General features: G+C 35.6%; 1 long non-coding RNA gene and 1 other non-coding gene across 4 annotated transcripts in view; one reads left to right on the forward strand and one right to left on the reverse strand.

Annotated features, from left to right (window-relative positions):
• LOC131425070 (uncharacterized) overlaps window positions 1–8,956 on the reverse strand; it is an 81,733-nt gene extending 72,777 nt beyond the window's left edge. For 2 of the 3 annotated variants that reach the window (XR_009228924.1, XR_009228923.1), the window contains exon 1: window positions 8,877–8,956. This is a non-coding gene — a long non-coding RNA (uncharacterized LOC131425070). The remainder of the gene's footprint in view (window positions 1–8,876) is intronic. The other variant, XR_009228925.1, reaches the window with a different exon arrangement.
• Window positions 8,957–12,130: 3,174 nt separating this feature from the next.
• On the forward strand, window positions 12,131–12,237 carry LOC124108807 (U6 spliceosomal RNA). The gene has a single exon (XR_006856785.1). It is a non-coding gene; the product is annotated as a U6 spliceosomal RNA (small nuclear RNA).
• The last annotated feature ends 15,667 nt before the right edge of the window (window positions 12,238–27,904 follow it).

Raw genomic sequence — 27,904 nt, forward strand, 5'->3', positions numbered from 1 at the left:
CAATACCAGCCTAGGCTTTTCTCTTGTGTGCTTTTGTCTTTATCAGATTTTGGTATCAAGGAAATACTGGTTTCACAGAATGAGTTTGATGAGTTCCTTCCCTTTCTAACTTATGTAATGGTTCAAGGAACATTAGTGATAATTCTTTTAAAGTATGGTAAAATTCAGTTGTGACTCCATCCAGTCCTAGGCTTTTCTTTGTGGAAGACTTTTTATTACTGTTTCAATCTCATTTCTTATAATTGATCTGTTTTGACTTTTTTTTTTAATTTTTTATTGTGGGTTGTTCGAAACATTACAAATTTCTTGACATATCATATTCCACACTTTGATTCAAGTGGGTTATGAACTCCCACCTTCACCCCATACACAGATTGCAGATTCACATCAGTTACACATCCATTGATTTACAAATTGCCATACTAGTGTCTGTTGTGCTCCCCTGCCTTTCCCATCATCCACCCTCCCCCCTCCCCACCTCTCCCCTCCCCTCCCCTCCTCTCTCTCTACCCCCTCCACTGTATAACCCTGAGGGTCTCCTTCCATTACCGTGCAATTTCCCTTCTCTCTCCCTTTCCCTCCCACCTCTCATCCCTGTTAAATGTTAATCTTCTTCTCCTGTTCTTCCTCCCTACTCTGTTCTTAGTTACTCTCCTTATATCAAAGAAGACATTTGGCATTTGTTTTTTAGGGATTGGCTAGCTTCACTTAGCATAATCTGCTCTAATGCCATCCATTTCCCTGCAAATTCTATGATTTTGTCATTTTTTAATGCAGAGTAATACTCCATTGTGTATAAATGCCACATTTTTTTATCCATTCGTCTATTGAAGGGCATCTAGGTTGGTTCCACAGTCTTGCTATTGTGAACTGTGCTGCTATGAACATCGATGTAGCAGTGTCCCTGTAGCATGCTCTTTTTAGGTCTTTAGGGAATAGACCAAGAAAGGGAATAGCTGGGTCAAATGGTGGTTCCATTCCCAGGTTTCCAAGAAATCTCCATACTGCTTTCCAAATTGGCTGCACCAATTTGCAGTCCCACCAGCAATGTACAAGTGTACCCTTTTCCCCACATCCTCCCCAGCACTTGTTGTTTGACTTCATAATGGCTGCCAATCTTACTGGAGTGAGATGGTATCTTAGGGTGGTTTTGATTTGCATTTCTCTGACTGCTAGAGATGGTGAGCATTTTTTCATGTACTTGTTAATTGATTGTATGTCCTCCTCTGAGAAGTGTCTGTTCAGGTCCTTGGCCCATTTGTTGATTGGGTTATTTGTTATCTTATTGTCTAATTTTTTGAGTTCTTTGTATACTCTAGATATTAGGGCTCTATCTGAAGTGTGAGGAGTAAATATTTGTTCCCAGGATGTAGGCTCCCTATTTACCTCTCTTATTGTTTCTTTTGCTGAGAAAAAACCTTTTAGTTTGAGTAAGTCCCATTTGTTGATTCTAGTTATTAACTTTTGTGCTATGGGTGTCCTATTGAGGAATTTGGAGCCCGACCCCACAGTATGTAGATCATAGCCAACTTTTTCTTCTATCAGACGGCGTGTCTCTGATTTGATATCAAGCTCCTTGATCCATTTTGAATTAACTTTTGTGCATGGCGAGAGAAAGGGATTCAGTTTCATTTTGTTGCATATGGATTTCCAGTTTTCCCAGCACCATTTGTTGAAGATGCTATCCTTCCTCCATTGCATGCTTTTAGCCCCTTTATCAAATATAAGATAGTTGTAGTTTTGTGGATTGGTTTCTGTGTCCTCTATTCTGTACCATTGGTCCACCCGCCTGTTTTGGTACCAGTACCATGCTGTTTTGGTTACTATTGCTCTGTAGTATAGTTTGAAGTCTGGTATCGCTATACCGCCTGATTCACACTTCCTGCTTAGCATTGTTTTTGCTATTCTGGGTCTTTTATTTTTCCATATGAATTTCATGATTGCTTTCTCTATTTCTACAAGAAATGCCGTTTGGATTTTGATTGGCATTGCATTAAACCTATAGAGAACTTTTGGTAATATCGCCATTTTGATGATGTTAGTTCTGCCTATCCATGAACAGGGTATATTTTTCCATCTTCTAAGATCTTCTTCTATTTCTCTCTTTAGGGTTCTGTAGTTTTCATTGGATAAGTCTTTCACCTCTTTTGTTAGGTTGATTCCCAAGTATTTTATTTTTTTGAGGATATTGTGAATGGAGTGGTTGTCCTCATTTCCATTTCAGAGGATTTGTCGCTGATATACAGGAATGCCTTTGATTTATGCGTGTTGATTTTAAATCCTGCCACTTTGCTGAATTCATTTATTAGCTCTAATAGTTTCTTTGTAGAGCCTTTTGGGTCTGCTAGATATAGAATCATATCATCTGCAAATAGTGATAATTTAATTTCTTCTTTTCCTATTTTTATGCCTTTAATTTCTTTCGTCTGTCTAATTGCTCTGGCCAGTGTTTCGAGAAGTATGTTGAAGAGAAGTGGAGAGAGAGGGCATGTTTTGACTTTTATATACTTTTAGTTCAGTTTTGGTAAGTTATATGTCCACAGAAATTTCTCTAATTTTTCTATATTTTCCAATTCATTGGCATATGATCTTTCATAACATTTTCTAGTGATCCTATGATTTTCAGTGATATCTGTTATAATATCTTTTTAATCTCTTCTTTTTGTTTTGTTTTCATTCCAGGGATGAAAGGATGGTTCAACATACACAAATCAGTGAATGTATTATAGCACGTAAATAGGATCAAGTGTAAAAATCTCATACTCATCTCAATTGAAGTAGAAAAAGCCTTTGATAAGATTCAAAATCATTTCATGATAAACCACTAAATAAGCTAGGCATACGGGGTCATTCATCAATACAATAAAGGCTACATATGACAAACCATAGCCAACAACATACTGAATGGGGAAAAACTTAAAAGCATTTCCTCAAAACTCAGGAATAAGACAGTGGTGTCCACTTCACCATTCTTATTCAACATAATGCTAGAAATTTTAGCCAGAACAATCAATCAGGAGAAAGAAATAAAAGGGGTACAGGTAGAAAAGGAGAAAGTAAAATTACCTTGTTATGCTCGAATTCGGGACCCCCAAAAGACCACCAGAGACCAAGATCGATGTAGCAGCAAAGAGGTGTTTATTGTGAGCTAGCTCGGTCCTCCGTGCACACACACAGCAACTGGTGATGCTGAGAGGCTCCGAGCCCAGGGTTTGCAGCAGTTTTATACACTCTTTGGGGGAGGCGGGGACCTCCACATACATCATAGCATCTCTTAGCAAATCATTACACACCACAGGAAAATCATAAAACAACTCTAAAACATGATTAGCACATTCACTGGTGGGAACAAGTTGAGTAAGGATGATTGGCCAGTACAAGAGGGGGATTCATTTGAACTGATTGGTTTAAGCCATGAGAGGAGTACATGGTTTCCCAACATGTTATCAACCACCATAAACTATTGGGAGGGTCATCTGGCATCCCAGTATTTCCCTGTCTCATGCTGATTGGTGGCTGTTAGGGGGTTGATATGGGTCCCCACCTAGCCTAACTGAGTCAGGGACACCTGGCACAGTGCTCTGTGGGTCTTTCCAAGGACAAGGGTCACGCCCCCTTCCTTGGACAGGCTTTGCTCTGAGGTAGAGGCTGGTTTTTCAACCTATTTGCATATTATCTGATTCTATAATTGGAAACCCTAAAGACTCTACCAAAAGACTATTAGAACCAATAAACATGTTCAACAAAGTAATAGCATACAAAATTAACATACAAAAATCAGAAATATTCCTGTGTACAAATAATAAACTTGCTGAAAAAGAAATCAGGAAATCAATCTCATTCGCAATAACCGCAAAAGAAATAAAATACCTTGGTTAGATTAATAGACCTAAGCAAGGAGGTAAAGTACATGTACAAGGAAAATTACAAATACTGAAGAAATAAATTAAACAAAAATACTAGAACATAGAAAGATTTCTTATGTGCATGATTTGGGAGGATTAATGTTGTTAAAATGGCTATAAAACCCAAAGTGATCTACAGATTCAATGAAATCCCCATCAAAATACCAATGATACTTAACATAACTAGAAAAATAAATCCTAATATTTAAAAGACCCCACAAAAGACCCCAGAAAAACCAAAGCAAACCTAAGCAAAAAGAGCAGTGCTAGAGGCATCACTGTACAACAGGACTATGGTTTAAAAAAAAAAAAAAAACTAGACACAATATTAGCAAAAATATAGACACTTTGAATGATGGTACAGAACAGAAGATCCAGAAATGAATCTACACATCTACAACCATCTGATTCTTGATGAATTTGTCAAAAATCATAAATTGGAGAAAAGGCAGCTTGCTCAAAAAGTGGTATTTGGAAAAAATGAATATCCACATGTAGAAGACTGAAGTAGGTTCCTATCTTCTTACCCTGTGCAAAAGTCAACTCAAAAGGGATCAGACTGAAATATAAGGCCCAAAGCTTCGAACAACCACACACACACACACAAAAAAAAAAAAAAAAATAGGGGAAATATGTTAAATTATTGGCATAAGCAACAATTTCCTGAACAGAACTCAAATAGCTTAAGAAATAAAAATGAAGATTAGAACTGGGTTTACATCAAATTTAAAAAGCTTCTGTGCAGCAAAGAAGCCATCAGCTAAGTGAAGAGCCTTTGCACAGAATGGCAGAAAATCTTTGCCAGAGATTCATCTGACAGAGGACTAATATATGGAATGAAGAAAGAACTAAAAAAATTAACACTACAATAAACAATAAATATATGAAAAAGTGCTCAACATCTTTAGCCATTAGGGAAATGCAAATTAATATTGCATTGAAATTCCATCTCACCCCAGTCAGAATAGATATTACCAAAACAACAACAACAACAACAAAGTAGCAAATATTAGTGAGGATGCAGGAAAATAGAAACCCTATACACTGTTGGTGGAAATATATTTAGTATAGCTGCAATGAAAGACAGAATAGAGGTTCCTCAAAACACTGAACATGAAACTATTTTAGGATCTAGACATACGACTCCTGTGTATATATCCCAAGAAAATGAAGTCAGCATACAAAAGAGAAACCCACTTTATTCCAACACCATTCACAATTTCCAAGTTATAAGTCAGCTTAGATACCCATCAATAGCTACATATGTAGAGAAAATATGGTATTTATACACATTGGAGTATTTTTAAAAAATTTTTTTTAGTTATGCGTGGACACAATGTCTTTATTTTTTAATTTATTTTTATGTGGTGCTAAGGATCAAACCCAGTGCCTCACATATGAAAGGCAAACGCTCTGTCACTGAGCCACATTCCCAGCTCACATTGGAGTTTTTTTTTTTTTTTCTCTATAAAGAAAAATAAATCATGTCTTTTGCAGGGAAATGAATGCGACCGAGGTCATCATGTTTAGTGGGGAAAACACACACACAGACACACACACACAGAAAGACAAGATTGCATGTTTTCTCTCATTTGTGGGGAACTAGAATAAAGCAAAATTTAAAACATCCTGGAAATAATAGAGGGTCTATTAAGGAAGGAGAAGGGGGCTGCAAGAGAGGAAAAGGAGAGGGAAGAGGAGAAGATAAGAGAGCACAGTAGGGAGGGTGTATGTGATCAGAGCCCAACAAGTGCATGTATGGCCATGTAGTTGGGAAACCAATGCATTTTAACAATTCATATGCATTAGTAAATGTAATAAAATGTTTTAATAAAGATCTTAAAACCAAAACAGCAAGTCTCAAATTTTTCTTGAATACAGATCTGCCCTAACAGGGAAATATCCAAATATGGCAGAATCATTAAGTGCAAACATGGAAACAGAGCAGATATACTTTAAAATTTTAAATAATTATAGTACAAAATTCTCTTCTAATGTTGCAAATGCTGCAAATCTTCTCTTTTTTTTTCTTCTTATTTTGTAAACAAATTCTGAAAAGCAAAGAGAGTGAGAGAGAACAAGCAAGCAAGTGCAGGAGCGCATGCAGAAGGAAGCCAGGGCTTAGTCTGGGAATCTTAGTGCCCACCCTTTTTCTTCCTAGAGGTATGTCTTTGCCATCATCTGTAGTCAGACACTACTGCATGGTACAGAAAAAAATGGTTAAATGGTAAATTTTGCATTTTTATATTTTATCACAGTCATTTTAAAAAGCCTTTATATATAACTTAGGTGGCAAAACTATCTTATAATCTGGTTTGACTTTCCATTTAAACCTCAATGAACTGAAGTTTCTATTTGCATGAATTTAACTCTGTATAGGCTTTCTTATTTCTTTTTTATTCTCACTTTGTACCCTCAAGGAATCGCAAAACAAATTTCTTATGGGCAGAGTTCCTGCTATAATCTAAGATTCCGTGACCTGAAAGTGTCTTGGGAACTGAAAATGACTAGAAACTGCTTAGGAAATAATACTAGTAAACACAAATAAGTAGGTGTAATCATTACTTCTAAGCCTGTGCACATGCCCTGCCTATAAAATAGCACCACTGTGCATGTCATTCCAACTGTACGCCCAGAGCTAGTGTGAGATGCCATGGTTGGTGATGCACAGCCTCAGAGGAAAGGTCATGGGGAAGAACTAATCTGAGAAAGTGTATGTGTTCCTAAGTCCCTTCATGGCCGATGGTCACTCGGCTACCTTGTCGCGGGAGGTAGAGACACAGAATCAACATACAGACTCCAGGAGCTGGTGAGAGAACTGGCTGGAGACCCACCTCAGGTCGTCTTCCAGTAGCTCAGTTTATTTTTGGAATGTATACAACTGTTATAGGGTTCGAGTGGGGTGTTCCTGTCAATCATACATAAGCAAGACAATATCCATAAGCCAATCATCTTCTGCCTGATGTAACCACATTGTGAGGAAACTCTAAAATATTGCTGTCATGGCGGAAAGCAATCTGGAAGGGTCTTTGGCCCTTACTGAGTCAGGGTTTCATGCCCTGAAGCCCCTGGCTCTTGGTTTCCTGGCCCAGTAGCTTGGCAATGCTAACCACAAGTGCTGAGGATGTGGTTTCACCCCATCCTGCAGGCCCTCCTGTCAGGCCTGAAGGAAGGTGGATATTTCAAGCACTTTCAAACTTCAGAGATTCTGAAGGAAAAGATATAGCTGAGGAGAGTCTGAGACTCTATTGGTTGTTTTGCTTCTCTTATCTGAATTTGAAGAGTCAAGAGTCAAGAATTAGCTGAGTATAAGAACGGACACAAGATAGGTATCAACAACTACTGTTCCCAAGGAAATTGCTGGTCAACCCACCTAAGAGTTAAAAATATCGAGGAGTATCAGACCGGAATGACTTCTGATATTTAGGAGGTTAACAAACAAAAAACCTGAAGTCAATCTCCTATGTCAATTAGCAAACATACGTAGATAATGTTAGGATCATAAAAAATTTTGTGGAGTAGAAGCCTCAAACTTCAAAGGTATTAGATTATTCCTTGAGATTACTGTTCCCTGTGGAAAGGAAATTTTACTAGGAAAGACAAAAGTAATTGCTTTGCTGTTGGTGAATTGAGAGTGAAATTGTCAAATAAGGATTCTTTTCACACCAGGTAGATAAACCGGCTGTTGACTGGTTTGGTGAGCAAGGTGCAGTCAATGCTGGCTGCATGACCTGTTAGAGCATGAAGTGATTTGCCAGGAGACAGACAAAAGTGAGAAATGATGCTGCCACAGTCACAGAAAAGGCTCCATTCTTTATTGGTCATGAGATTAGAAAAGGAAGTCAGGCTTGCCACATCAAGCACCACTGTGAAGAAGGGCCTGGACTTGCATGGAAGATGGACCTTCCCCCAGGGAAAGTCCAGGGATTCAACCTCACACCTAAGTAGTTCCTGTATCCTGAGCCCAATTACTGTTATCCTCATTAGTCTTGTCAGTGTAGAGGAGGTTTCCTAGATCTCAACCTCATCCCCTATTCCTGCGTGTTCGTGGCCCTAAGGCATTTATTCCTGCCCTTCCTCCTCTGTGGCATTTCTTCTTTATCTCTCTATTTCCTCTGCTTATTACAGTGCATCATCTCTGGTTCTGGGTAGGCAGTTGCTTTTGATAGTGATAGTTCATGCTGAATCAGAATGTCTTCATTGGAGTCCTTTTGATGTCCCTAGGAACTAATGCATAATGTCTTCCTGAGCCTAAGAAGACCATGAATTTATTGGATGAGAAGACACGAGCTCTTTTTCTACCTACCACACTGTTCCTAACCCATAACCCTATCAGGAACTTTTTAAAATATATAGTGATGGTGGGTTTGTCAGAGAATAAAAAAAATATGTGCATAAAATTAACTGTGCATTAAATAATCATACTTGCATTACAAATCACATATGGGTTCTGTTTGATGGTCAACTCTCCCACTTTGTATATGTGTATGTGTGTGGATGATCTCTGGCATGGTGCCACCCTGTGGGCCATTCTCTGAAGCGTGCCCTTTCTGATTATTATCATGGGAGTAGATAACAAGAGTGGAGATAGGAGGCAGAAAAGTCAGCTCAGCTTTTGAGATTATATGGTCAGCAGAGAGAAACTGGAGCCAGACAAAGCAAAATCACCAAGACAAGGCCACTGAGACAGGATAACAGTGTGCCCCACTCTGAAAATAATATCAGAGACTTACCCAGATAATGAAGGGCAAATTCCAGGCAGAGAGGGGCAAACACATACATAGCATTGTCTCTGAAGTAAAGCATAGTTAACCTTTTACATAGTAAAACACACCCCTCTATGTGGAAACTTACAGATAGTAAGACTTGCCATGTGCAATCATGAAGAAGAGAAATTTCACCTCCACATGGGACCACATCAAGAAACCAAGGAACTCCTCCTACCCCAAGGACACCATAAAAGCTGCATACCTTGTCTTTTGTGAGAGCTGGCCTGAAACACTGGGTCCACGCTGTCTCACTTCTGACTTGAACAGAAGTCCCCAGTAAAGCCTTAACTGTATTAAATTCTTTCTGGGTTCAGTTTTCAATTATTAACTCTCAATCCAAGGACCTGAGTTCAGTAACAAGTCCACAGAGTAAAGATGGGATTGCTGGTGGACTTCTGACACTTTCCAAGCTGCTTCAGGAGGACAAATGTTCTTATAAGAGGAAAAATATAATAATAATTTGCATCAGACGAAGCTGATTAGTGTCAACAGTGACCATCTATTTCTAATAAATCTCTTACATTGCTTCTTTAGTGTTTTTCTCCTCCCCATTCCAAACAAGATCAATCCATCTGGGGCAATGAAAGTCATGGATGATTGTAATGTAAGTGAGTCAGTCTCTTCCATTCCCTTTGCTTTTTGCTCATGATCCCCCTACAGTCCAGTAGATACACAAATAGCCCACTTTGATGCTTTTAGCACCAGAGATCTGCTCTGAGGGGAACCAAATGAAGCCTTACTCAAAGTTTTCAATAGCATTGAATCTTTGTAATGCTTTTATCTGTTCTACTGCAATGCTCTCATCTGCTTTTACAGAGCCAGAACTACAATTACTCAGTGTAATAAACAAACCTTTCTTGCTGGGAAAACAATAGAGAAGACCCACGGATAGATATTTCATTGCCAGAAACAAAGCTTCCTCAAATAAATGTTCATGAAAACACTGATAGTAAATGTAGCCTTTCTAGTCCAAATGGGCAGCTTGCAACAAGATGTGGCTTGCTGCCTGAGGAATGGGGATTGGTGGAGTCAGCACAGCATGAGGACACCCTGTGGCTCTGGACACTTCATGGCAGGAAATGGCCATTAATTCTGCTTAGGCTGTCTTTCCCTTGCATATATAGTAATAAATAATGAAGTATTATCTTCCTAAAGGCTCAGGAGGGCTCCTAATTTGTTAGCTCAGGCCAACTCCAAAAATTTCTGGGAAAGACTACAGCAAGGGTTTGAGGGCTCAGAATGAAGAAAAAGTATTGACTGGATTTTTCAGGTTGGTTCACTTTTGATGTGCTTTTTTTAAAGCTAAAATGAAATCTAAGGTGGTTTCTTTATTTCTTTTTATTTGTCAGTCATAAATTGGGGCAAAAATCATTGTGGGTTGACATCAAATTCAGGAAGAGAGGGTCTTCAATATTTTCTTCTGCAGCGACACATATGCCACTGACCAGGAAGTTTCTATGTGCCTGTGAGGTATCAGAGATTGGCTCAGGGCTCTTTGTATAGTAATCAGACGATTTCTTTGGATTGCTTTGAGGAAACACACTTTGAGGATGGTTTGTCAGTATGTTCAGTGATAAGAGCACAGGTTAAGGTCAAGGCAGGTCTATCATAAACTCTATGATCATTTAAAAAGTTTCCTGATCTCTCTCAGGCACAGTGTGTTTATGTGTAAAACTGAATTGACATAATCCACATGGAATCCTTGACAAAACCAAGTGAGCTTGCAAAGGCTAAGCCTAGAGCTTGCCAACAAGTGAAGAAGCAACGCATTTTGCTTTAAGTAGAATTACTTTATTGAAACTTTTATTCGTAGAGATACAAAATCATAACCAAGTAAAATAGAGAAATTCCAAATTGTAACCCAAATTGTAGAGTTCACAGTTTTTCTTTAACTTTATTAAGAGTATGAAACTTACAAATGATCAAGTCAAGATGATGAAAACTTATTCAGTCCATTTGATTTATGTGAGGATTAAAGGTAGAGTTAAAGCAAATTAAAGGCTCCAGGAACAGCAGCTCTGAAGTCTGAGATGGTCCCTGAAATGACTAATTTAAAGGAGTAGCACACTCCAAGTTGCCCCTTTCGTATCTACTGACTTGATCCCTGCAGCTCAGAAACCCTCAATCACCCTAGTTAACATATATCTTAATCAAATAGTATAAGCTAAAAACACACACACACTTTTTTTTTTTTTCTATTTCCCTGTATCCTGGTCAGCTCTGAGCTGGAGAGTTTCATGCTGGAAATACTTATCATGCAATGCTGGCCAGTCTGGGATCCCTAAGCGCATGCCCATTTCGAGAGATGAGTTTCACTTTAAGACATCAATCAGCAAGTGTCTTTGTTTCCAGGTAATCACATCTCAAAGTGGATCAACAGCCAGCCTATGAAAGGAATTGTTACTGACAAATACCCAGAGTATTTGTGAAAATAATCCTTAGGACTGATAAGTGACTGTTTTAATAACTTTAATCCTCTTAATCTAGAAATGATCCTCCTTTGTCAGTAATAAATGTTGTTTCCAAAGCAAGCACATCCTTTGGAGTCTATGTCCTTAAGTATTAAACACTCATCCATGAAGTTGATCCACAGTGAGAGAATAATGGAGATTTTTCAGAAATTGATTCTTAGACACACTCAGATGCTCTTTGGGCTGTCTTTTCCACTTCCACGGCTTAGGTTTTATCTACAGCATGATTTTTCTTGCATCAAATTCTCAAATCTAGATAACTCTCCCGAGTTCCCATCTTCTCCCCTAACTGCCTACTGAAATCTTCAGTCACTTTAAACTCAACGTCCAAAGCTAAAATCATCTTTCCACAAGATTCCTATTCTACTTTGTCCCATTTGCAAATGGCAACAAAGCCACTCAGCCTTTTATATGAGTGATTTCAGTTAACCCCCCACTCCTCTTTTCCTGGCACTGGACCCCAGCATTCAAACAATGGCAAAATTTTCGGTTCTTTCATCAAGTGAACATTTTCTATCCCTCGTGCCACCATCCTATTTTACACCACTGATCCTCCAGTATCGTGCATTGTCTCCGCAACTGTAATTTCCATTGTATCATTTCACTGTATTTTTATTTTCTAAGTGCATTGCTCTTTCTCTCCAATGAGAACAGTGAACATGTGAACATGCATGCCTTATTTGCAATGATACCTAATGTAGCAAATCTGGTTCATCGTAGATATACATAATAGTTGCTGAATGAAATGATTAATACTATAAAATGTAGTTTTCCAATACACACACACACACACACACACATATTGCACATCTGCTGTATCAAAAGCACTGTTCTCTTGGCTAAAAATACAGGGATGATCAAGACAAATTAAGGTCCTGCTCACATACGTATATTATCCATAAACAAATTAATAAATTATGCACTGAAGATGGGAGGATCTTTAAAAGTCCCTCTGTATGATATAATTAATAAAATAAAAATGTATGTGCTCGCTTCGGCAGCACATATACTAAAATTGGAACGATACAGAGAAGATTAGCATGGCCCCTGCACAAGGATGACACGCAAATTCGTGAAGCGTTCCATATTTTTAATTGTGTATCCAGCGAAATTAAGCTTCAGGATGGAAGATGAAATTAAAACCTTCCACGATAAACAAAAGTTAAAAGAATTTGCAGCTAGAAAACCATCTCTTCAAAACATCCTCGGCAAAACATTACAGGAAGAGGAAATGGAAAATAACAATGAAAACCAACAATGGGAGGTAGGACACTAAAGGGGGGAAAAATGATCAAAGAGGAAAACAAACCATGTTTAGTAACATAAATAAACGAATATGGCTGGAAGAACAACCCATATCTCAATAATAACCCTAAATGTTAATGGCTTAAACTCACCAATTAAGAGACACAGGCTAGTAGAATGGATCACAAAACAAGACCCAACAATATGCTGCCTACAGGAGACGCATTTGATAGGAAAAGACATACATAGGCTGAAGGTGAAAGGTTGGGAAAAATCATATCACTCATATGGACTTCGGAAACAAGCAGGAGTGTCCATACTCATATCAAATAAAATAGATTTCAAGCCCAAGTTAATCAAAAGGGATAAAGAGGGACACTACATACTGCTCAAGGGAACCATACACCAACAAGACATAACAATCATAAATATATATGCCCCAAACAATGGTGCAGCTATGTTCATCAAACAAACTCTTCTCAAGTTCAAGAGTCTAATAGACCACCATACAATAATCATGGGAGACTTCAACACACCTCTCTCACCAATGGACAGATCTTCCAAACAAAAGTTGAATAAGGAAACTATAGAACTCAATAACACAATTAATAACCTAGACTTAATTGACATATATAGAATATACTACCCAACACCAAGCAGTTACACTTTTTTCTCAGCAGCACATGGATCCTTCTCAAAAATAGATCATATATTATGTCACAGGGCAACTCTTAGACAATATAAAGGAGTAGAGATAATACCATGCATCTTATCTGATCATAATGGAATGAAACTGAAAATCAACGATAAAAGAAGGAAGGAAAAATCATGCATCACTTGGAGAATGAACAATAGGTTACTGAATGATCAATGGGTTATAGAAGACATCAAGGAGGAAATTAAAAAATTCTTAGAGATAAATGAAAACACAGACACAACATATTGGAATCTATGGGACACATTGAAAGCAGTTCTAAGAGGAAAATTCATTGCTTGGAGTTCATTCCTTAAAAAAAGGAAAAACCAACAAATAAATGATCTCATACTTCATCTCAAAATCCTAGAAAAAGAAGAGCAAAACAACAGCAAAAGAAGTAGAAGGCAAGAAATAATTAAAATCAGAGCTGAAATTAATGAAATCGAAACAAAAGAAACAATTGAAAAATTTGACAAAACTAAAAGTTGGTTCTTTGAAAAAATAAATAAAATCGACAGACCCTTAGCCATGCTAATGAAGAGAAGAAGAGAGAGAACTCAAATGACTAGCATACGGGATGAAAAAGGCAATATCACAACAGACACTTCAGAAATACAGAAGATAATTAGAAATTATTTTGAATCCTTGTACTCCAATAAATTAGAAGATAGTGAAGGCATAGATAAATTTCTTAAGTCATATGATCTGCCCAGATTGAGTCAGGAGGATATAGACAACCTAAACAGACCAATATCAATTGAGGAAATAGAAGAAACCATCAAAAGACTACCAACTAAGAAAAGCCCAGGACCAGATGGGTATACAGCAGAGTTTTACAAAACCTTTAAAGAGGAACTAATACCAATACTTTTCAAGCTACTTCAGGAAATAGAAAAAGAGGGAGAACTTCCAAATTCATTCTACGAGGCCAACATCACCCTGATACCTAAACCAGACAAAGACACTTCAAAGAAAGAAATCTACAGACCAATATCTCTAATGAACCCAGATGCAAAAATCCTCAATAAAATTCTGGCGAATCGGATACAAAAACATACCAAAAAAATTGTGCACCATGATCAAGTAGGATTCATCCCTAGGATGCAAGGCTGGTTCAATATACGGAAATCAATAAATGTTATTCACCACATCAATAGACTTAAAAAATAGAACCATATGATCATCTCGATAGATGCGGAAAAAGCATTCGACAAAGTACAGCATCCCTTTATGTTCAAAACTCTAGAAAAACTAGGGATAACAGGAACATACCTCAATATTGTAAAAGCAATCTATGCTAAGCCTCAGGCTAGCATCATTCTGAATGGAGAAAAACTGAAGGCATTCCCTCTAAAATCTGGAACAAGACAGGGATGCCCTCTCTCACCACTTCTGTTCAACAAAGTTCTCGAAACAGTGGCCAGAGCAATTAGACAGACGAAAGAAATTAAAGGCATTAAAATAGGAAAAGAAGAACTTAAATTATTACTATTTGCAGATGACATGATTCTATATCTAGCAGACCCAAAAGGCTCTACAAAGAAACTATTAGAGCTAATAAATGAATTCAGCAAAGTGGCAGGCTATAAAATCAACACGCATAAATCAAAGGCATTCCTGTATATCAGCGACAAATCCTCTGAAATGGAAATGAGGACAACCACTCCATTCACAATATCCTCAAAAAAATAAAATACTTGGGAATCAACCTAACAAAAGAGGTGAAAGACTTATCCAATGAAAACTACAGAACCCTAAAGAGAGAAATAGAAGAAGATCTTAGAAGATGGAAAAATATACCCTGTTCATGGATAGGCAGAACTAACATCATCAAAATGGCGATATTACCAAAAGTTCTCTATAGGTTTAATGCAATGCCAATCAAAATCCCAACGGCATTTCTTGTAGAAATAGAGAAAGCAATCATGAAATTCATATGGAAAAATAAAAGACCCAGAATAGCAAAAACAATGCTAAGCAGGAAGTGTGAATCAGGCGGTATAGCGATACCAGACTTCAAACTATACTACAGAGCAATAGTAACCAAAACAGCATGGTACTGGTACCAAAACAGGCGGGTGGACCAATGGTACAGAATAGAGGACACAGAAACCAATCCACAAAACTACAACTATCGTATATTTGATAAAGGGGCTAAAAGCATGCAATGGAGGAAGGATAGCATCTTCAACAAATGGTGCTGGGAAAACTGGAAATCCATATGCAACAAAATGAAACTGAATCCCTTTCTCTCGCCATGCACAAAAGTTAATTCAAAATGGATCAAGGAGCTTGATATCAAATCAGAGACACGCCGTCTGATAGAAGAAAAAGTTGGCTATGATCTACATACGGTGGGGTCGGGCTCCAAATTCCTCAATAGGACACCCATAGCACAAAAGTTAATAACTAGAATCAACAAATGGGACTTACTCAAACTAAAAGTTTTTTTCTCAGCAAAAGAAACAATAAGAGAGGTAAATAGGGAGCCTACATCCTGGGAACAAATATTTACTACTCACACTTCAGATAGAGCCCTAATATCTAGAGTATACAAAGAACTCAAAAAATTAGACAATAAGATAACAAATAACCCAATCAACAAATGGGCCAAGGACCTGAACAGACACTTCTCAGAGGAGGACATACAATCAATTAACAAGTACATGAAAAAATGCTCACCATCTCTAGCAGTCAGAGAAATGCAAATCAAAACCACCCTAAGATACCATCTCACTCCAGTAAGATTGGCAGCCATTATGAAGTCAAACAACAAGTGCTGGGGAGGATGTGGGGAAAAGGGTACACTTGTACATTGCTGGTGGGACTGCAAATTGGTGCAGCCAATTTGTAAAGCAGTATGGAGATTTCTTGGAAACCTGGGAATGGAACCACCATTTGACCCAGCTATTCCCTTTCTCGGTCTATTCCCTAAAGACCTAAAAAGAGCATGCTACAGGGACACTGCTACATCGATATTCATAGCAGCACAATTCACAATAGCAAGACTGTGGAACCAACCTAGATGCCCTTCAATAGATGAATGGATAAAAAAAAATGTGGCATTTATACACAATGGAGTATTACTCTGCATTAAAAAATGACAAAATCATAGAATTTGCAGGGAAATGGATGGCATTAGAGCAGATTATGCTAAGTGAAGCTAGCCAATCCCTAAAAAACAAATGCCAAATGTCTTCTTTGATATAAGGAGAGTAACTAACAACAGAGTAGGGACGAAGAGCATGAGAAGAAGATTAACATTAAACAGGGATGAGAGGTGGGAGGGAAAGGGAGAGAGAAGGGAAATTGCATGGAAATGGAAGGAGACCCTCAGGGTTATACAAAATTTCATACAAGAGGAAGTGAGGGGAAGGGGAAAATAATACAAGGGGGAGAAATGAATGACAGTAGAGGGGGTAGAGAGAGAAGAGGGGAGGGGAAGGGAGGGGTGGGGGGATAGTAGAGGATAGGAAAGGCAGCAGAATACAACAGACACTAGTATGGCAATATGTAAATCAATGGATGTGTAACTGATGTGATTCTGCAATTTGTATACGGGGTAGAAATGGGAGTTCATAACCCACTTGAATCAAAGTGTGAAATATGATATATCAAGAACTATGTAATGTTTTGAACAACCAACAATAAAAAATTAAAAAAAAAAAAGTATGATGGCTTAAATGTGACAAACATGTATTTTTTTATACATGGCAATTCCAAAGAGAATATTTCCATTCAGTGTCTGGCTGTCCTCCAAGAGGTGATTCAAGAATCAAAGCTCTATTTATTTTGGGCTTGAACATTTTCAGCATCTAGTTGCCAAGATCAAAGTTCTCTCTCATCTAGGTGACAGAAAGTGATATGGTATGGAGTATGTGTGTGAATTTAGGTACAAAGTCTGATTCTTCAAAATTCCTATTTGCTTAAATTCAGGATTTTGTAAACTTCCTTTCTGAAAGGCAAAATTTATCACTCAAAATTTTCATTATTTTTGTCTACAAATGACTTATCTTAGACAAACAAAAAAGATTCTATCTTTGTAATTTGATCTCTTTATCAAGTATTTCTTTTCTGAAAATATTTCCAGGGCTATTGCATTCAGGAAACATTTAAAGAGACAGACTTCCTTTTCTTTGTTTCTGTCATATATATATATATATATATATATATATATATATATATATATATATATATATATATATATGTATATATATGATCAGTTGTATTAGAAGTGAAAATACTACACATTCTGGAAATCAAATAAATATAGTACAGATTTTTATTACAGATATAAATTTTTAATATTAGAGAATGTGATAGAAAAGACAGAAAAAAATCAAGAGAAAAATTTAGGACAAATATATGGTAATAGTATATGTTCCTGAGTATAACTACCCCCAAATTAAGGCAATAGAATAATTTTGTAGAATAAAAAAATATTCATTAAATAACATTATTGTCTTAAGTTGAAGAGGTGGCAGTTTTTCATAGGGGTCCAGAGATCAGGATTGTGGAGGAAAATATGTCAAAAATTGATACTGGCAAAACTGGATTTTCATATTGACAAGAAGGCAGGTGGAAACACTACCTCATACCACATACCAAAAAAAAAAAAAATAAAACAAATCCACTACTGAAACTATTAAAATCTTAAAGAAAACGTGGGTAAATTTTCATGACTTTGGATTTGGAACAGATTCTTAGATATGACACTAAAATTTAAGTATATTTAGATATGTACTTTGTATATTAACTTCTATTATTGATAAGGGTTTAATATCCAGACAATAAAAATAACTCCTAGAGCATAACAATAAATTTCTAAGCAACCAATTTAAAAATGAACAATGATCTTAAACATTTCTCCAAAGAAGGCATACTACTAGATAATAAATACATGAAAACATGCTCAATTACTCACAAGGTAAATGCAAATCAATCCACAACAAGCTACTACTTCAAACCTACTTGGATGACAATAATAAACACAAACAAACAAATAAACATAGAATAAAAAATTTGGCAAGGATGTTGGTAAATTGGAACTCTTGTATATTTCTGATGGGATCATAACATTATTCAGCTACTATAGAAGGAAGAATAATAGAATAAATCTGAATGAATTTTCATATGTACATATATGAATATACCACAGTGAACTCAATATTAAGTACATCTACAAGACACTAATTAAAAACAAAGTAAAACCATAGGTAAACTGCAGAAAATTGGTAGAGCAGAAGAAGAGGAATAAAAGGAGGATAAGGATTAAGGGGGGAATTGCTGAGGACTAAATTATAGCAAATTATTTTTTATGCTTTTGCGATTATTGCAAAATTAATCCTAATGTGTTATATAACTAAAAAGACTATATATTCATGTTTTCCAAAAAAACTATGTAACTCAGCAAAGAAGTTTAAAACAAGACATGGATACTTGTAATTAAATGTTCATTTCAACAGCCTTATTCACAAAAGCCAAAAAGTGAAAACAATACAAGCATTCATCAATGCACAAATGCATTATATAATACCATGGAATATTATTTAGCTATGAAAATGAATGTAGCTTTGATACTTGCTACAACATGGATATACTATAAAAACCTTATGCTATGTGAAATGAGCCAGATATAATAAGACAAAATATTATATATTTCCATATGAAATGTCTGAAATGAGCAATATTACAGGAGACAAAAAATAGATTAGGGATTACCAGGGTTTGGGATAGAAGTTATTACTTAATAGAGTTTCTTTTGGGGATGATGAAAAATTTTAGTTTCATATACATATACATATATATTATTATTGTTACACAGTATTATAAATGTAATTAAAACCACTAAATTATATGATTAATTTTATTTGAATGTGAAATTCTATGGCATATGTATTTTTCCATAATCAAGACAAGTTTAAAAACTAGAAAGAATGAGTTGAAAGATCAGGTCTTCAATCACAAATTAAAACATCATAGTTGGAGGTTCACAGCCAGCCTCAGCCAAAGTGAGGCACTAAGCAACTCAGTGGGAACCTGTCTCTAAATAAATACAAAATAGGGCTGAAGATATGGCTCGGTGGTCAAATACCCCTGAGTTCAATCCCTGGTATTGAAAAAAAAAACAGGTTTGTGACTTGTGAAACACAAGTCACTTAAAACACTTCCTTAAAATATCCACTAAACAAACATCTAGAGTGTCTGTCCTATGCAAGCATTGTGCTAGGTGGTGCAAATATAGTGGTAACATGAAGGACATTCCCTGCTTTCATAGAGCTTATATGCAGTGGGAGCATTGATGATAAAATAATGGACCCATCTGTCAATCTATTTATATCTACCTACCTATCTGTCTGAAATCTATCATCTATCAATTTTCATAATTTGTAATAAGTGCTATAAAACCAGGAACTATGTCTCATGAATGAAAATTAAGGAGAGATTTTTATTTAGGTGTGGTCATTTTAGAATTTTGAATTTTGAAAAATAATATAGATTCCAACAGTGAAGACATGGAACATTTCACAAATGAAAAAAGCAAATCCAAGTACCTGTTTTGGCACATAGAATGGAAAGTGTGTGCTGTTTCTTGGCAGGAAACCTGTTTCTGATTCGGAGGTGGTATTAGGGGGAGAAATGTCAAATTTAACTAATACCTCAGTGGAGCAAACAACAGAGTATGTTAAAAATAGTACATTTTTCTCCCTTCTGCAGCCAAGATGGGAAATGCACAGTCCTTGGTTCCTCAATGCCTTCGTGTATGGCCTTGAACAACATTTACCAAGGTCTAATGGTTTTCATCTGAAACTGACCTGAGTGCTCCAAAGAGATCATCTAGTAATCATTAACCCTGACCCAACTGCACTCTCACCAGTGAAAATCAGGACACCAGAAATACTCTTTAAACCCTAGACTCCATAATAAATCATTAATTACTTTGTTATTTCAAATACATTTTATTGTGTTTTAACCTTTTAAATCTAAATATATTTTTAAATAAATTTAAAATGATTCAAACATCAAAAAGCTTAAGTAAAAAGTAGGAGATTCCCACAAAATTCTGCCCTTCTCAGTAATTATCTTCAACCCTACCTAGACAACCATTATTATATAATTCTTGTTTAACCTCCCAGGATTTTCATGGAATATATAAGCCAATGCAAATATATACTTTCTTTTATCTCTATTTTTTAAACAGGTAAGGCATAATTAGCACTGTAAGGTATTTTAACTTTTTCATTTAAATCATTTAAGATTTTTCTATATAAGTACATTTAAAAAGTACCAAGTTCATATAATTTCTTCCTGTATTGTGAATATTTAATTTGTTTCCAAAGTTGCCCAGTGCACAAATGATATGATGTAGAGAAACCTTTGCAGATGTATGCAACTGTAATTGCAGAGTAATTTCCTAGAAGTGAATTTCCTAGTTGAAAGTGTCTATGTATTTATATAGTCAATAGTCAAGATTTCCCTATATTCCCAATAATTTCCAATAATATGTGGAAATGCCCATCTTCAAACTATATTACCAAAATGATAGTATCAATCTTGGAGAATTTTAATAATTTGGTATATGGAAAGTATTAATTCATTAATTAATTATGTATACCATATTCAACAAAGTCATAGAACACCTATTATATGCTTGCACATTTTTGGGTCTGAAGATAACAGTGCCTGTTAGAAATTTATTTTCTCATGAGGGAAACCAGTAATAATTATAATATTTATTAACAAATTGGGTAAAATTTTATTTAGAGTTTAATGCATGTTTGTTCCCTCATTCTATATGTTATTTTAATAATGTTAATTACTGATAAATAAACTGAGAACTAGACACATAAAGTAGAAATGATGTTTCCTTCTTACGAGGCCAGTGTCCTTATTATTAAGGCTCAGCAAAAGTAAGGCACTAAGCAACTCAGTGATAAGAACTTCGGATTTAAACTGCAACTGGTTTAAATTTTGAAGAACTCTGCCCTTGATGAAAACTGAGGATGGACAAGGTCAATATTTCCAATTACTTGACTCCTAAAGATGGCATACAACCCCAATCTGGTAATTAGAGAAAGACATGACATGAGGTAAGGAACATTTTGAAGAATCTTTATTTGAGGAGTTTATTTCAAGTTAAAGTACAGGGTGTAATCTAAGAGGATCAGTAAAGAGTTGCTATGGCCTGGCCTGAGTGATCCTCAAAATATCTGAGGACTAGATCTCTTTTGGAGTTTTAAAACTCTTCTTCCTTGAAAATTCCATCAACATTTTCAACTCAAGTTATCTTCTTTGACCATTTAAAAAATTTTTTTATTCTAGTTTGTTATATATGATAGCAGAATGTGATTCAATTCATATTATACATATAGAGCACAATTTTTCTCTGGTTATACACAGCATACCATTTGTATCTTCATACATGTACTTAGTGTAATGATATACAACTCATTCCACCATCTTTCCTACCTCTATGCCCCCTCCTTTCCCCTCCCTCCCCTATCTATTCCTCCCATGCTCCCCAACCCCCATCCCCATTAGGAATCAACATCCTTATATCAGGGAAAACATTTGGCATTTGTTTTTTTGGGGGGGATTGGCTTACTTCACTTAGCATTATATTCTCCAACACCATCCATGTACCTGCAAATGCCATGATTTTATTCTCTTTTAATGCGAGTAATATTCCATTGTGTATATACACCACATTTTCTTTATCTATTCATCTACTACAGGGCATCTAGTTTGGTTCCACAATTTAGCTATTGTGAATTGTGCTGCTATAAACATTGATGTGGCTGTGTCCCTGCAGTATGCTGTTTTTAAGTCTTTTGGGTATAGACCAAGGAGTGGGATAGCTGGTTCAAATGGTGGTTCCATTCCCAGTTTTCCAAGGAATTTCCATATTGCTTTCCATATTGGCTGTACCAATTTGCAGTCCCACCAGCAATGTATGAGTGTACCTTTTCCTCCACATCCTTGCCAACACTTATTGTTGTTTGTATTCCTAATAGCTGCCATTCTGACTGGAGTGAGATGAAATCTTAGAGTAGTTTTGATTTGCATTTCTCTAATTGGTAGAGATATTGAACATTTTTTTCATATATTTGTTGATTAATTATATGTAATCTCTGAGTTCCTAGGCCCATTTATTGATTGGGTTATTTAACTGTGTGTGTGTGTGTGTGTGTGTGTGTGTGTTAAGATTTTTGAATTCTTTATATATCCTAGGGATTTTTTAGTAGACTCTTTTGTTGTGGTTTTTAAACTTCATTATAGATTCTGGATATTATTCCTTTGTCAGATAAATAGTGTGCAATTTTTATTTCCATTCTGTAGATTGATTGTCTCTTCACTTTTTTGACTGTTTCCTTTTCTGTAAAGAAGTTTCTTAGTTGGATATAATTCCATTTATTTTCTATGATTTTAGAGTCTTATCCAAAAACTGGTTTCCTATACTCATGTCTTCAAGTGTTTTTTTCTATTTTTTTCTGAGTATTTTAATAGTTTCAGGGACAATATTTATGTCTTTCATTCATTTTTAGATTATTTTTGTATAGGGTGTGAGAGTGGGGTCAAGTTTCAATCTTTAGCCTATAGATATCAAATTTTCTCAAGCAATTTATCAAGGAAACCATCTTTTCTTCAATATGTGTTTTTGGTGCATTTATCTAGAATCAGTTGGCCATAAATGCTTGGGGTTATTTCTAAGCACCTTATTCTGTTCCATTGCTCTGTGCATCTGTTTTTATACCAAAAACCATGCTGTTTGATTGATCTAGCTTTTGAAATCAGGTAGTATGATATCTCCATTTTTATTCTTTTTGATTATTCAGAATCTTTTGTGTTTCCACATAAAATTTAGGACTTTTTATTCTATTCTGTAGAATTTTGGCATTTTAGTGCAGATTGCAATCTGTAGATTGCTCTGGGTAGCACAGACATTTAACAATATTAATCTTCTAATCCATGAACATAGGAGGTATTTCCATTTTCTTGTGTCTTCCTTAATTTGTTTCATCAGAGTTTTATAATTTTTACTTTCTCAAGCAATTTTTTTCCTTGGTATTGTTATTTTTGTTAACTATTGTCAGTGGGATTCCTTTCCTGATTTCTTTCTCAGAAATCCCATTCATGGTGCATGAAAATGCTACTGAGTTATTCATGTTGATTTTGTATCCTGAAATATTTTTGAGTTTGTTTATAAGTTTTGCTAATATCTTAGTAGAATCTTTATGTATTTTCTTTTCTTTTTTTATTCCAATTTGTTATATATGACAGCAGAATGTATTACAGTTCATATTACACATATAAAACACAATTTTTCATCTCTGGTTGTATACAAAGTATATTCACAGTTTTTGTGTCTTCATACATGTACTTAGGGTAATGATGTCCATCTCATTCCACCATCTTTCCTACCTCCATGCCCCCTCCCTTCCCCTCCCACCCCTTTGCCCTATCTAGAGTTTATCTAATCATCCCTTGTTCCCCCTCCCAACCAGTCATGAAATTCATCTGGAAAAATAAGAGACCCAGAATAGCTAAAGCAATCCTTAGCAAGAAGAGTGAGGCAGATGGCATCATTATATCAGACCTTAAACTATACTACAGAGCAATAGTAACAAAAGCAGCATGGTATTGGCACCAAAATAGACTGGTAGACCAATGGTACAGAATAGAGGACACAGAGACAAACCCACATAATTACAGTTATCATATATTAGACAAAGTTCCCAAAACATAAATTGGAGAAAAGATAGCCTCTTTAACAAATGGTGCTGGGAAATCTGGAAATCCATATGTAACAAAATGAAATTAAATTTTAAATTTTAAAATTTTAAAAATTAAATCTTTCAGCATGCACAAAACTCAAATCAAAGTGGATCGAGGACCTATAAATTAAACCAGAGACCCAGCATCTAACAGAAGAAAAAAGTAGGCTCAAACCCCCATCATATTGGATTAGTCCCCTACTTTCTTAATAAGATTCCTATAGCACAAGAATTAAGATCAAGAATTAATAAATGGAATGGTTTAAAACTAAAAAGCTTCTTCTTAGAAAAAGGAACAATCAGTGAGATGAATAGAAAGCTTACAGCTTGGGAGCAAATTTTTACCACTCACACATCAGATAGAGCACTAATCTCTAAGGTATTTAAAGACTCAAAAAGCAAAACATCAAAAAAAAAAAAAAACAAATAACCTAATCAATAAATGGACCAAGGAACTGAACAGACAATTCTCAGAAGATGATATATAATCAATTGACAAATATATGAAAAAAAGTTCAATATCTCTACCAATTAGAGAAATGCAAATCAAAACTACTCTAAGATTTCATCTCACTCCAGTCAGAATGGCGGCTATTAAGAATACAAACAACAGTAAGTATTGGTGAGGATGTGGGGAGAAAGGTACACTCAAACACTGCTGGTGGGACTGCAAATTGGTGCAGCCAATATGGAAAGCAGTATGGAGATTCATGTATTTTATTTAGAGAATTATATTATCTACCAATAAGTTGACTTTCTCTCTTCTTATTTGTTTACCTCTTATTTTCTTCTCTTGCCTAATTGTTCTGGCCAATGTTTCCAGTACTATATTGATGAATAATATGAAAGCTGACATCCTTTTGTTCCAGATCTTAGAGTGAAAGCATTACAATTTCGGTACAAATTGGCTGTAATTTTTTATATATTTTACAATATGTCCTTTCTACAACTAATTTCTTCAGTTTTCATCATGAAGGTATGATGAATTTTGTTGAATGCTCTTTTACAACTATTCCTGTAATCATATGATTTTTTTTGTCCTTTGGGTAATGTAATGTATTGCATTTATTAATATGTAGATATTAAACCTTTCTTGCATCTCTGGGATAAATCTCACTTGATGATAATGAATGATCTTTTTGATATACTATGTTAGTCAGCTTCCCATTATGGCAACAAAATACCTGAGATTACCAACTTAAAATAAAGATTTATTTTGGATTACAGTTTTGGTTCTTTCAGTCCATGGTCAATTGGTCACATTGCCTTTGGTCCTGTGGTGAGGTAACAAGCCATGAAGGGATGCATGGAGGAAGAAACTGCTTACCTTGTCACAGCCTGGAATTGAGGAAAGAGAAAGTGACTGGAGACTCACAATCTCTTTCAATGTTATGTCCCAAGTGACCTTACTTTCTCTCACTAGGCCCCAGTTCTCCAAGGCACCATTACTTCCCAGTAGCTCTATAGGTTGGAGCTTATCTCAATTGGCATATAGTACTGAATTCAATTTGCTAGGATTCTGTTAGAAATTCTTTTATGTATGTATGTTCATTAGAGATATTGGTCTACAGTCTGTTTTTATTTTGTGTCATGGTCTGGTTTGGGTCTCAGACTAATGCTGACATTGCAGAATGGGTTTTAAAGAAATACATGGCTTTCTATTTTTTGAAGTAGTTTCAGAAGAATTGGTATTAACTTTTTCTTAAAAGTTTTGTGGAATTTAGCAGTGAAGGTATCTTTGTTGGAGGACTTTCTATTACTTATTTAATTTCGTTCCTCATTATTGCTTTATTTAGGTTTTCTATGTCTTCATAGCTCAATTTTGGAACATATGTGTTCATAAATATACAATTTTCTAGGTTCTCCAATCATTATTGTATAGTAATTCATAATAGTGTGAAATGACCCTTTGTATTTCTACAGTATCAGTTACATATAAAGGCAATAATGTCAGTGTATCAAAGACACTCCTTGACATCCATGTTTGTTGCTACACTATTCACAATAGGTAGTATTTGGAAGCAAACTAGATTTACATCAGTGATGAATTAATACAGAAAATATATTTGTCCTGGATATTAGAGCAAAAACATTATTTTCATCATTAGCATACTTACTATTAGTATTCTGAAATATAGAGTATGACAATGATTAAGCCACCTAATTTTGACATCAAGTATTGTCATCAATTGCATAATCATGGAGATTATCAACCAAGCAGAATATCCATCATTATTCATCTCAAGATTCATTGACCATTCCTCTTTGTTTGAGGGCAATGCTGCTGAACACCACAGCCAACATTTCTTGTAACTTCTTACTATTCTTGAACAAATAAAGGCATATTTGGTGAGTAGACACTAACAGTATGAACAATGAAGCTACTGTTACTCCAGGCAATGGTTTAACTCTCATTTCTCCTTCATTTTCATAGGAAAGAACAACCCAGTCTTAACATACTAGAAGTAAAATAGCAAGTTCACCAACTTTATTCCTTGTTTTATTCCAATAAAACATAAAACAAATTAATTCTTTGTCTTTTGAGTTCTTTGGTAGGAAATACAATTTGTCCATGAGAAATTAAGTCAGTGAAATCTTGAGATGAAAAGAGAGGATTTGCCAATTTAAGATTCATCACTGTTTGTTCAACTTGCTATAATGAGTAAACTGTCCTTCAGTTAAACCCAAATTTAGTAGTTCTAAAACCTTTTAGTATAGGATTTCAGTGTGAAATCATTTAATCCCTGCCCAGAATTTTGAGTTGCTGATGGTAACTTTTCTTGTGTTGATATATTGTTGTATCTCAGAAGGTATTAACTGGAAGAAACAGTTAGAACACTGTTCTCAAACTTAAATATACAGATAAACTACCTGTAATCTTATAAATGCTACTTTTAATGGCAGGTATATGTGGGGCTTGAAAACCTGTACTTCTCATGAGCTAGAGTTAATCCCAATGCTATTGTAATGAGGAAAATTTTCATGGATCTAATGGATGCTCCAAACTTGCTGTAGTACCATCTTCCAAATATGGGCCACTTTGAACTGTTACTGATTTTAAGGAGAAACTGAAGGTCCTCGTTATCTAGTACTACCACTGGGTAAGTCTTGTGTTACTTTAGTACAGGGGACATAACAAACATAACTTTCTTCTTGTCATTGTTTTCATTGGATTCAATTGTGCTTGAAGCCTGATGAGAGACAAAACATGTTTCTAGTGTTTTTTGAATCTTTCTTTTTTTTTATTGGTTGTTCAAAACATTACAAAGCTCTTGACATATCATATTTCATACATTTGATTCAAGTGGGTGCTGCATCTATTATCCTGTAAGGTGACTGGAAAAATTAAAAATGAATCTTTAATCCAATATTTTACTACTAGCATTAATTTTGTTTTATCATTTTCAAAGTGTATTGTGCTAATAGAGCATTATTTTCAGGAAAAGCTAAATATAGTCTTGGTGACTGGTGGAAGGTGGGACCATGGGGCAGTAGGTCTTGAGTAAGTTCAAGTAAATGTGTGTGTGTGTGTGTGTGTGTGTGTGTGTGTCTTTGTGTGTGTGTCAGGGGAGGGAATAGTAGAGAGTGAAAGGAGACTTCGAAAAAAATAAAAGATGAGAATAATTATGCCAAGACCTACTTCTTATCAGTGCTAGTAAGCAACATAAACACAGTGTTTTATGAAAGAAGACTATGGACTATGCTTGGATAAAGATAGAGGGCTATGGATCAGTGGCAAAGTGTTTGCCTTGCATGTATAAGGCACTGGGTTTGATCCTCAGCACCACATAAAAATAAATAAATATATTTTAAAAATTCACTAGGGACACTTCCTAATTGGCCCCTGATGATATAATTGGTAAAGCCCAACAGAGAATTTTTTTTTATGTTTATATTTTTGTTTCTACTTTTCAATACCAAGGAAGCAGTTTCTTAAACAGCTTTTATAATCAAAGGTCATCAATACCCAGAACAAAAAATGGAAGGATCAGGGAGTCATGTGCTACTATCACCTAAGTGAAGAAGTTTAGAAAGCTCAAAT

The sequence above is a fragment of the Marmota monax genome, unplaced genomic scaffold (assembly GCF_021218885.2).
Source record: "Marmota monax isolate L192 unplaced genomic scaffold, Marmota_monax_Labrador192_F-V1.1 WCK01_AAM20220418_F8-fsc00045, whole genome shotgun sequence".
Lineage (NCBI taxonomy): Eukaryota > Metazoa > Chordata > Mammalia > Rodentia > Sciuridae > Marmota > Marmota monax.